This window comes from Felis catus, chromosome D2 (genome assembly GCF_018350175.1).
Source record: "Felis catus isolate Fca126 chromosome D2, F.catus_Fca126_mat1.0, whole genome shotgun sequence".
Lineage (NCBI taxonomy): Eukaryota > Metazoa > Chordata > Mammalia > Carnivora > Felidae > Felis > Felis catus.
Genome location: NC_058378.1, coordinates 32959727 through 32970205, shown reverse-complemented (window position 1 = coordinate 32970205; position 10479 = coordinate 32959727). Strand labels below are relative to the sequence as shown.

Below are 10479 nucleotides of genomic sequence, written 5' to 3'. Positions count from 1 at the left end.
AATCTTTAAAAAAACAAAGCAAAACAAAAAGTTAACAATAGTTGAATCTAGCGAGAGGGTATCTAGGTGTTTATTGTGCCATTTTTGCAACTTTTCTATGTTTGAAGACTTTCACAGTAAAACATTAAGGGAAACATATAAATAAAATAAGCTTATTCACATGCAAAACAAGACAATACACAATTCATCTTGCACTAGCTGAATTTTACTTCTCTGAGGATAGAAATAGTAGAAACAAGATGGCATCCAGGAATATGGAGTTGAGCCAGCCAAACAACCAAATATTTTTTTTGAATGTTTATTTATTTTTGAGAGAGAGACAGAGTGTGAGCAGGGGAGGAGCAGAGACAGAGAGAGACATAGGATCCAAAGCAGGCTCCAGGCTCTGAGCTGTCAGCACAGAGCCTGACTCAGGGCTAGAACCCACGAACCGTGAGATCATGACCTGAGCCAAAGTCAGACACTTAACCGACTGAGCCACCCAGGTGCCCCATAGAACCAACGATTTTTAAAGAGTTTACTAAGTACTTGTTTGGAAACAGTACTGATCATTAAAAATCCTTTAAGTTCATGGCCAGAAGAGGACTCATCTTGAAATCTGGGAGATTCCAGCCCTTTTAGCTGCTTGGCACCAGATTTAACACTGGTCAAGAAACACATTTTGGGGGCACATGGGTGACTCAGTCGGTTGAGCATCTGACTCTTGATTTCAGCTCAGGTCATGATCTCACAGTCATGGGATTGAGCCCTATGGCCGGCTCCATGCTGAGTATGGAGTCTGCTTAGGATTGTCTCCCTCCCTCTCCCTCTCCTCTGCCCTTTTCCTACTTGTGTGTGCGTGCACACTCTCTCTTTCTTTCTCTCAAAGATAAAAATAAACAAATAAACAGTCAAAAAAGGGAAACACATTTTGAAGACCTACAATGAGCAAAGCCCTGAAACTTCACAAAAGGTGTCTTTCCCCCACCTATAATCTGATGCTGAGTACAAAGTAGCCTCAATTTTTTTAAGTTTATTTATTTTTGAGAGAGAGAGAGAGAAAATGAGCAAGCATGAGCAGGGGAAGGGCAGAGAGAGAGGGGGACAGAGGATCTTAAGTGGACCCCATGCTGACATCAGAGAGCCCAACGCAGGGCTTGAACTTATGAACCATGAGATCATGACCTGAGGAAGCCAGCCGTTTAACCAACTGAGCCACCCAGGTACCCCTAGCCTCAGTTTTTTAAATTGTGGTTGTTAAGTTGAATTGTGTCACCTGAAACCCATATGTTGAAGTCCTGATCCTTATTGTGACCTTATTTGGGAACAGGCCCATTGTAGATGTCATTAGTTAAGGTGAGGTCAATAGAGTGGTGACCATACAAAAAGGGGAAATTTGGACACACAGGGAGAAACATACACAGGAAGAACACCACGTGAAGACAAAGGAGATTGGAGTGAATCTCCTACAAGCCAAGGAACACCAAAGATCGATAGAAAACCACCAAAAGTCGGAGAGAGGCATGCAACAGACCGTCCCCTCACAGCCCTCAGCAGGAACCAACCCTACTGATACTTTGATTTTGGACTTCCTGCCTCCAGGACTGTGAGACTTCTGTTGTTTAGGCCACCCGGTCTGTGGGAATTTGTTTTGGTAACCCTAGTAGACTAAGTGGTAAAGTACACATGCCATAAAATTTATGACTTTAACCATTTTTTAAAATGTTTATTTATTTTTGAGACAGAGAGAGACACAGAGTGTGAGTGGGGGAGGGGCAGAGAAAGAGGGAGACACAGAATCCTAAACAAGCTCCAGGTTCTGAGCTGTCAGCACAGAGCCCGACGTGGGGCTCGAGCTCATGAGCTGTGAGATCATGATCTGACCTGAAGTCTGATGCTTAACTGACTGAGCCACCCAGGCGCCCCTTTTAACCATATTAAAAGTATACAGTTCAGTGGTCTTAAGTGCGTTCACATTGATGTGCCCCTATTTTTTTTTTTTTAGCTATGGCAACACCCAAGACTATGGGAAGGTTGGAAGACGTAGTTCCACATCTGCTTCTGCTTAGGTGAGTGATCTATTTCATCGTGTGTACAATGACGAGACAGGGCAGACAACTTCATGTTCTGATGCTATCATTGCCCATGTGTGGAGAAATTATAATAGCAATAATAGCTCACAATTTATTGAGCAATTATGTTGCAGGACCATGCTAAGGGCTTTACAAAGGCTACCTCTTTTAATAATCACAATAACTTTATCAGGGAGGTATCATTTGTCCCATTTTATAGATGGGGAAGTTGAGACTCCAAGAGATTAAGTGCTCAATTTGGGCAGCCCTGGGATTTGAATGCAGCTGTTAACCACTGTGCATACTGCCTTCTAGATCTTTTGCCACATTGGCCTAGGAGAAAATAAAAAGCACAAGGTATTGATGAGATTAAAACATAGTTTGTGTTTGTACCAAGTCAGTCAACTGCCCTAGAGCCCCCAAGGCACATGTGGTCACACTACCAGCCCGGCTCTCCCATATGTCCCCACCACATTCAGGGGAGGGACTCTGAAGAGCCCAAGAATTCTAAATTCGAACTTGACATTCCAGGTCATTCTGAGTGTATATTCATGGAGGTAGGAAAATCCAACATTTTATTTGACAGCTTACTCACTTGATTTATAAATGTTGGATATTTAGACATGGGGTATATAGGTTTCCCATTTGTGCTCTTGCCCTGTGCCCACTTGCCATGGTTCTCCTAGGCCTCCCAGTGGTGGTCAGAGCAGGAAGATATCTCGGAGTGATAGAGAGAAGCCACAAGCTCTGAGCAGCGACCAGGCCAGAAGCTGCCCCAGGGCAACCGCATGTGATTTCAGCAAGGGTCAGGCAGTAAGTTGGTACAGAGTGAGGAGAAGTCCGGATCTCCCGTATGGCCTGATGTGATGCTCGACCCACTATAGAACTGGAGTCTCCCACCTGCTCAGCCCAGATTGTTCTCGGTCCTCAAATCACATTTCTTTTCTTGTCCCTTCTGCATACACCTCTCTGCTTCCCAGAATAGGAAAGACTAGAACGGGTGTGCTGACCAAGAGAAGGAAAGACAGGGTGGAAAGGACAAGACAGAAAGTGTCCTGGAGAAGGTGAAGGGGAGCACGGGGCAAGGGGGTGGGATCCCTCAGGCTCTGGGCGGAAGCAGGGAGCAGGAGACAGGTAAGGGTGGGGGGCTCAGCACACAGAGTGGTGCTAGGGAGAGCAGTTGTGCCCTACGGAGGCCTTGGTGGTTGGGCCAGTGGAGGCTCGGCGAGGCCCCCAGATGAGGCAGAGAGGGGCCAGCATGGCCTCTGGGGCGGATGGCAGACCCGCAAAGCTGAACTGGGGACATAGACTCTGGCTTGAGGATTGACCTTGGAGATTGCAGGATACTGGAAAGCAGCTCAAAATGTCCACATTTGGCTGCTGCCCCATCCAGATCCCTTTCTTCCACAATGCCCTGTAGCTGTGACCGGCATTGATGGTAACCAACCCCCCCCCCCCCCCCCCCGCCCCAGCCCTTCACAGCAGGTCTGTGGGCGTGGCCAGGCAGTCCTTACACCCTCTTCACCAGCAAGGGCATGAGAAGCGGACAGGTGGCGTGCTTCGCTCAAGGTCACAGCCAGGAAGGCGTGAACATGAGGTGAGGCTGCCAGCCGGGCGTGGGAAAGGAAACCCACTGGCCAGATTCCAGAGAGGATGCAACACTTGTCACCACGGCCACTAGAGCTCCTACTGATGGTGCACTCACTGAGTGCCTGACCCCAAAGCCTGCGGAAAGAGCCCAGAAGGCAATTAGCCCCACCCTGCAGACGAGGCATCTGATGCCCAGAGAGGCTCACTCAGTTGCCCAAAGTCACACAATAGCAAGTGAGGAGATTGACAGCCCAGGGTGTGTGGTGGCCTGTGCACAAGTGTGAGCCTCCACCATGAGTCCCCATGAGAAGACCCCCCAGAGAACACGTGCGTGTGAGACGGAGGGCCCGATTCCAAGCAGCAGGGAACAGCTGCGCTGGCAGGAGGGGGCGAGAATGTGCGTGTGAGCACAGCTTTGACAGCAGCAAACAGCGCGTGGGAGTGTGTTGACGGCAGGGTGTGGGGTGCCAGTGCCATCACCGTGTGTGTTTCTGCTGGCAGCAGAATGTTCTGGTCTGTGTCGATAAACAATAGTTTGGGCAGGCGCGAGGCTGAGGCAGGGACGGGAGAGAAGCACTACGGGCAGGTGAAGGCGGGAGGGAAGGGCAAGCCCGGGGTCGGGTCGATGGTGGCCAAGCCTGCGGCTCTGGGGACGAGGGGCAGCAGGGTGCCAGCTGTTGTTTTCTCAGCTGACCTCACTGGGTGCGCATGTCTGGGTGTGGATCCCTCTGCAAACCACCTGATGCCCATAAACATGAAAAACAGGAGCAGGGACACACTGTGAGGAAGAGAGTGTTCTTCCTGAGCTGCTAGTTGCGTGGACGGAGGTTTGATCAGCAGCCGAAGCCAGTGCACACACATCAGGATTCCCGTGACCGGGCAGATTCCTCAAAAGTCGGCTTCTTGGAAGAGGCGGTACCCCTGAGACCATGCCGGCTCATGACTGTAATCGGAGCCCCTGAATCTCACCCTCGCGTCCTGGCAGATACAGGTGGAAGCCTGCAAGGACGTCTCAACCTAGAAGTCACCACATGAGCCCCTTCCTGGGGCTTGGGTCCCACCCCATCTCTCCCCGACAGGCCCTCCCATCAGAATGCCCCTCTACCTGCTCCCTGTCCACTAGCTGAGCTCTATGCTACCCCCAAGACCCTATGTGTTCCTCACCTCCTCCTGGAAGCCTTCCAAGCCAGTTCCAAGCTTAGAACTGCCTCCTCCAGAACTCCAACTGCTCTTGTTGCCAGGGCCCCTCACACAGGCCTCCCCGTGTGGACGCAGCCAGAATACATGCTCTGTGCAGGGCACTGAATTGCACAGTGGGGGTTATGAAGACCCCTGAAGGCTCAGTAGCTACCCTCAGGATCTTGTGGCTCAGCTGGGGTGCACAGAGGGCAAATACACAAATGGGGGTGTGATAGAGGCTGAGTGAGGGCACATGATAAACGTGGCGGGAGATTGTCTCCTGATTTGGAGACGAGGGGACAATAAACACACAGGGGCAAGGGGGTGGCCCTGCCCAGTTGGTTTCAGCTCCCCCACTTTAGGGATCTTTTGAAGCCAGCACGTGGTATCATTTAAATCAATGCCTATGGTTTCTTGATTGAAAGTCTCCCAAGCACCCTCTGAAATCCTTGTTTGGGACCTGGAGGCTCCCCTGCCCTCCTGTCCTCCTGCCCTCCACAGCCTGCCATTGGCCAGGGGTGGTCGCCGAGTGTCTGACTTGCTGCTGGGTCCCGGCCCTTCTTGTCCACCAGGGTTCACCCCTGCTCACCCCAAAGGTCAGGGCCAGGGGGAAGCACCTTGGACCGAGGGTCCTGCCGGGTAATCACAGACACATCCCCCAGGGAGGGCTGGCTGGCCTCTCGCCTTCTTTGGCTCAGACTGATCTCTTGCAGAAGTTCAGCAAAGCTCTACCCCTTGCTTCTCCTCACGAGTTCCTGCCAGGAGACAGGCCCACTTTCCTTCATACACTCAAGTGGAATTCTTGGCTGTCACTTTGTTATATTATTACTTTAGAGAGAGAACGTGCACAAGCCAGAGGGAGGGACAGAGAGAGAGAGAGAGAGAGAGAGAGAGAGAGAGAATCTCAAGCAGCCTCCACGCTCAGTGTGGAGCCCGACTCGGGGTTCGATCCCATGCCCCTGGGATCACAACCCATCGACTGTCACATTTTAACAGGAACAACCTTACCACCCCACAGAGTGGCTGGTTGCCTCTGTGTTTCCACGTGAGCAATGTCAGAAGGCCCCTTGCGCCAAAACACCTTCCCCCCAGCCCACTGAGGCATCTGAAGTTGCACTATTAACCCTATCCTCAGGAGGCCTTATAAAGTATGATTCATGGTTGAATCACTATATACGATTCAGGTAGATCTGCAACTAACACTATGTTGGAATTAAAATAAAATAGGGGCACCTGGGTGGCTCAGTTAGTTAAGCGTCTGCCTTTGGCTCAGTTCATGATCTCACAGTCTGTGAGTTCGAGCCCTGCATCGGGCTCTGGGCTGACAGCTCAGAGCCTGCTTCAGATCCTGTGTCTCCCCCCTCTCTGCCCCTCCCCTGCTTGTGCTCTGTCTCTCTCTCAAAAATAAACAAACATTAAAAATAAATAAATAAATGATTTGTGTGCGCTCAAAAATGCTTAACATGATAAATTTTAGGTTAGGTGTATTTTTACCATGAAAACAAACATTTTGGAAGAAGGATGTGCTCCAAAATGTCAACAGCATTGTATTTCTAGATGATTGAAACTTGGGTAATTTTACTTTCATTTTTATACTTTTCTATATTATTTGATTTTTCTTAAACAATTGGGCATATATTATCTGTATAATCAGAAAGGAAGATAATGTTCTTTCTGCTTTGAAAAACACCTTGACTTTCAATTTTGTTTTAAATGTTTATTTATTTTGAGAGAAAGACAGAGCGCAAGCAGGGGAGGCACAGAGAGAGAGGGAGACACAGAATCCGAAGCAGGCTCCAGGTTCCGAGAGCTCAGCCCAGAGTCCGACGTGGGGCTCGAACTCATGAACCATGAGATCATGACCCGGGCCCACGTCGGTGGCTTAACTGACTGAGCCACCCAGGCGTCCCTAGAAACACCTTGACTTTCAAAAACAAATAACAATTTGGCTCCTGGAGAAGCAACGTGTGTGTGTCAGTGTCTAACTTCCTAGCTCAGGGAATTTTGAAAAGAATCCCCAGCCAAGAGAGAAGAAATGCAGGTTCCCTGGCCCAGGTGGCCTAACAGCCCCAGTGATTTTCAAAACAGCCAGGTCTTCAAATCCCAGCCAAAAAGACCCTGGAGTGAAGCTCCCCACAGGTGGGAAGGAAGTGGGGGCTCCTGCCACCCTGGCCAGCTGTCGATCCCTGCCTCCCGGGCGCGGGACCTAGACAACGGTTTTCCTAGTTCCTCTCCACTGGGGCCTTCACCGGGCCTTTCCTTGTTTCACAGATGCTTTGGGGAAATGGCGAGGATAGCCACCCTCATGGCAGGACTCGCCCAATCTCTGAGGCCTGGAGAGGTCATTCAGTCCATTCTTCTGTCTCCAGGCAGCACTGAAATTATCCCAGCTGGGCAAGCCCTTATCTTGTTTTGAGGACTTCGGAAGCTGGGCATTCCACACCCTTCCTTGGTCAGCCATTCTCATGTCTAAACATTTCTAGCCAGGAAGTCCTTCCTCATGTTGAATCTAAACTTTCTACGCTAAGGGTTTCCATCCTGTGGCTCTTGTGGTTGGAGACAGGGAAATGCCCCTTTCTTCCCTGCCTTCATCCTAGGTCAGGAGCCACTGGAGCCTCAAATCAGGACTAAAGTCCTAAATCACTGTGAACCGCAGACAAGTCACTACTCCTCCTTGAGCTTCAGTTTCCTCATCCGTCAAATGAGGCCGATGACATCCACAGTGCAGGAATTGAGAGGGTCAAGTGAGATACGAGTGTGTGGACGAGGCATAAAACTCGCCAGCAACGTGAGGCTGTAATTATCATTAACAAATAACAACCACCCATCCTGGCTGAACCATTGTATAAAAATGGTTTCCAAACGCATGGTACACAAGGTAATTTTAGGCGATGCAAGAACAAGTATTTTAAATTAAAATTTAATGTGTGGTAGGAAAAAAATAAAACTAGCACACGAAGTCCAGGATTTTATAAGTATTTTTTTGATCCCTCCCTCCCCATTTTATTTATTTTTTGAAGTTCATTTATTTTGAGGGGGGAGGGGCAGGGAGAGAGAGAATTCCAAGCAGGCTCTGCACTGTCAGCGCAGAACCCAAATGGGGCTTGACCTCATGAACCCGTGAGATCGTGACCCAAGCCGAAACCAAGAGCCTGGTGCTTAACCAACCGAGCCACCCAGGCACCCCTCCCTCCCCATTTTATAAGTATTATTGCTTAGAAGAGAGGCATGTTAAGACAACAACAACAAAAACTTACCATTGTTTTACAGAAAAAATATTGAGTAAATGATACTCCAGGTAGCCTAAGGTGAAGGCTGAAATTGTGAAGGTGGCTAGAGAAATGGCGGCCGAGAGGCACTGGCCAAGAACGAAGTGGGCCGGTCCCACAGAGTGGGCAAGAGCGGCTGAGTCAGGGGAGGAATGGGGAGTGAAGTCCCAGATGGGAGGAGACAACTGTCCCCAGATGCAGCCCTCTCTGGGTTCTGGAACAGTGTCCCCCCAGAGCCGGGCTGTTAACCAGCTCCAGCAAGGCTGGTGGGCAGGAAGGACTGGGATTTCATGTCTATCTTGTGGTCCCCAGGGCCCTGAGCCCCCTTTCATCCAGCTTTCCCCTGCCAGGGAGAATTAGACAAGCTACTCTTTTTTTTTTTTTTTTTTTTTTTAACGTTTATTTATTTTTGAGAGAGAGAGAGATGGAGTGTGAGCAAGGGAGGTGCAGAAAGAGAGGGAGAAGACACAGAATCTGAAGTGGGCTCCAGGCTCTGAGTTGTCAGCACAGAGCCCAACGCAGGGCTTGAACCCATGAGCTGTGAGATCATGACCTGAGCTGAAGTCGGATGCTCAACTGACTGAGCCACCCAGGCGCCCCTAGACAACCCTACTCTTGACTCCCTCCTGCAACATCACCCAGCTATGGTTTGTTAGCTTGTGCTGTGGAACTCACAACTTCCCAAACAGACCCCCATCCCCTACTCTCAATGTGGGATTGGGCAAAGAGGCCTGGTAGAAAAGGTCATCTGAGACCCTCTGTGTGCCAGGCCCCTTGCTGGGCACCAGAACACAGAATGAGAGGGTGAGGCCTCTGCTCTCCAGGAGCTCACAGCAGAGCCAGAGAAATCCGCCTCTTGTGGCCATCCCAGCTACGACAGAGCTGTGTCCACCACTCGGGCAGTGAGGGAAATGGTTCCCTCTGCCTGAGGGTCCTTGGCCTCCTGGGACTAGGCATCTTATCATTACCCTGTGCTCCAGGAAGGGGCTCCAGGCCCCTCATTTACCCTCTACGCCCAAACTCAGCAGTGAGCATTGTAATGCCTCTTCTTGAGCTGGAGTTTCTCGAACCCTGGTGTCTGAACGCAAGTTCTCTGGAATTGGAGATGTCTCCGTGAGACTTTAAGATGCCTATGCTTTCATTTTGGAATAATCTTTAAAAAATCCATATATACATATTCTACATCTTCCGGAAGCTTGGCTTACAGTCGATTATTCAGTCACAAAATGTTATTGTGTCTACACTTGCACTAATGATTATGGAAAGCAGTTAACTTGATTTTCGTTTTGTTTTTTTTAATTTTTAAGTAGACTCTACATGTGGAAAAATACACAAAACTGGAGTATATGGCTAGATGAATTTTCACGAAGAGAACACAGCTGTGAAACCAACACAGGAAACAGAATATTATTACTGCCTCCCCGGAGACCCTTCTCAAGGCCTTCTACACTGACTTCTACAGGCAACCACTACCCTGACTTATATCATAGATAGGTTTTGCCGATTTTTGAACTTGATATCATTGGGTCATATAGAATGACTCCTTGGTCCCCTGGCTTCTTTCTCTCAACAATAAGGCCCATGAGATTCACCCATGTTGTTGGCATGTGGCCATAATTGATAGTGGTTAGCTTCTAATCCAGTGCTTCTCAAAGTAGGATCCTCAGTAGTTCTTAGGGTTCCATTAATCTACCAGCTGGAGAGCAGCAAATGTGGGTGCCTGAACCATTGTTCAGAAAGGGATTGAAAGCATCCCACTGCAGGGCACTCGGTCCTGTCCTGGGCATTCACTCTATAGCTTAGGTCCTGCCTCAGTCCCACTCCGGACTCCCAGACTTGTAGCTTCCCCAGTGCACTGTGGTCAGCCAGGCCTCTGGATCTTTGCAGATGCTGTTCCCTTTGCCTGGGATGCCCTCCCTTGTTTGTCTGCCTAGTCAAGGCTTATGTATTTTGTGTCACCTGAAAGGCTGCCTCCTCTGTGAGTCTCCGCTGGCTCCCCTGGGCACCCTTTCTTGTGCTTTACCCCTGTTACCCCTGCACCATTTACCATCCTGTGTGGTCGCTGCAGGTCTGTCTCCCCACCGGACTGTGGGCTTTGAGATCAGGGGTGTGGGACAACACTGGACTCACTCCCAGAGTGACTGAGGAAAGAGTCTTGCTGGTGGGGACCCAGGGCCATCAGAAGCAGGAGCAGGGTTCTCTGTCCTGGTTCACCTGCCTCATTAAACATGGGGTTCGGTTGGCTCTGACATCCCTGCATCATCAGCTAAGGGGGACAGCATCAGAACTATGGCATGGGAGTCCTTGGCCAAGCCACTACACCAGGGAATTAAAGGCCTAGAGAGCCCTGCTTGGGCCAATGCCAGGACTTACGGCCTAAGGGTCAGATA

General features: G+C 49.8%; 1 long non-coding RNA gene across 1 annotated transcript; it reads left to right on the top strand.

Moving 5' to 3' along the window:
* Window positions 1-1389: 1389 nt before the first annotated feature.
* On the top strand, window positions 1390-3125 carry LOC123381034. The gene is made up of 3 exons (XR_006587538.1): window positions 1390-1613; window positions 1985-2048; window positions 2738-3125. It is a non-coding gene; the product is annotated as an uncharacterized LOC123381034 (long non-coding RNA).
* The last annotated feature ends 7354 nt before the right edge of the window (window positions 3126-10479 follow it).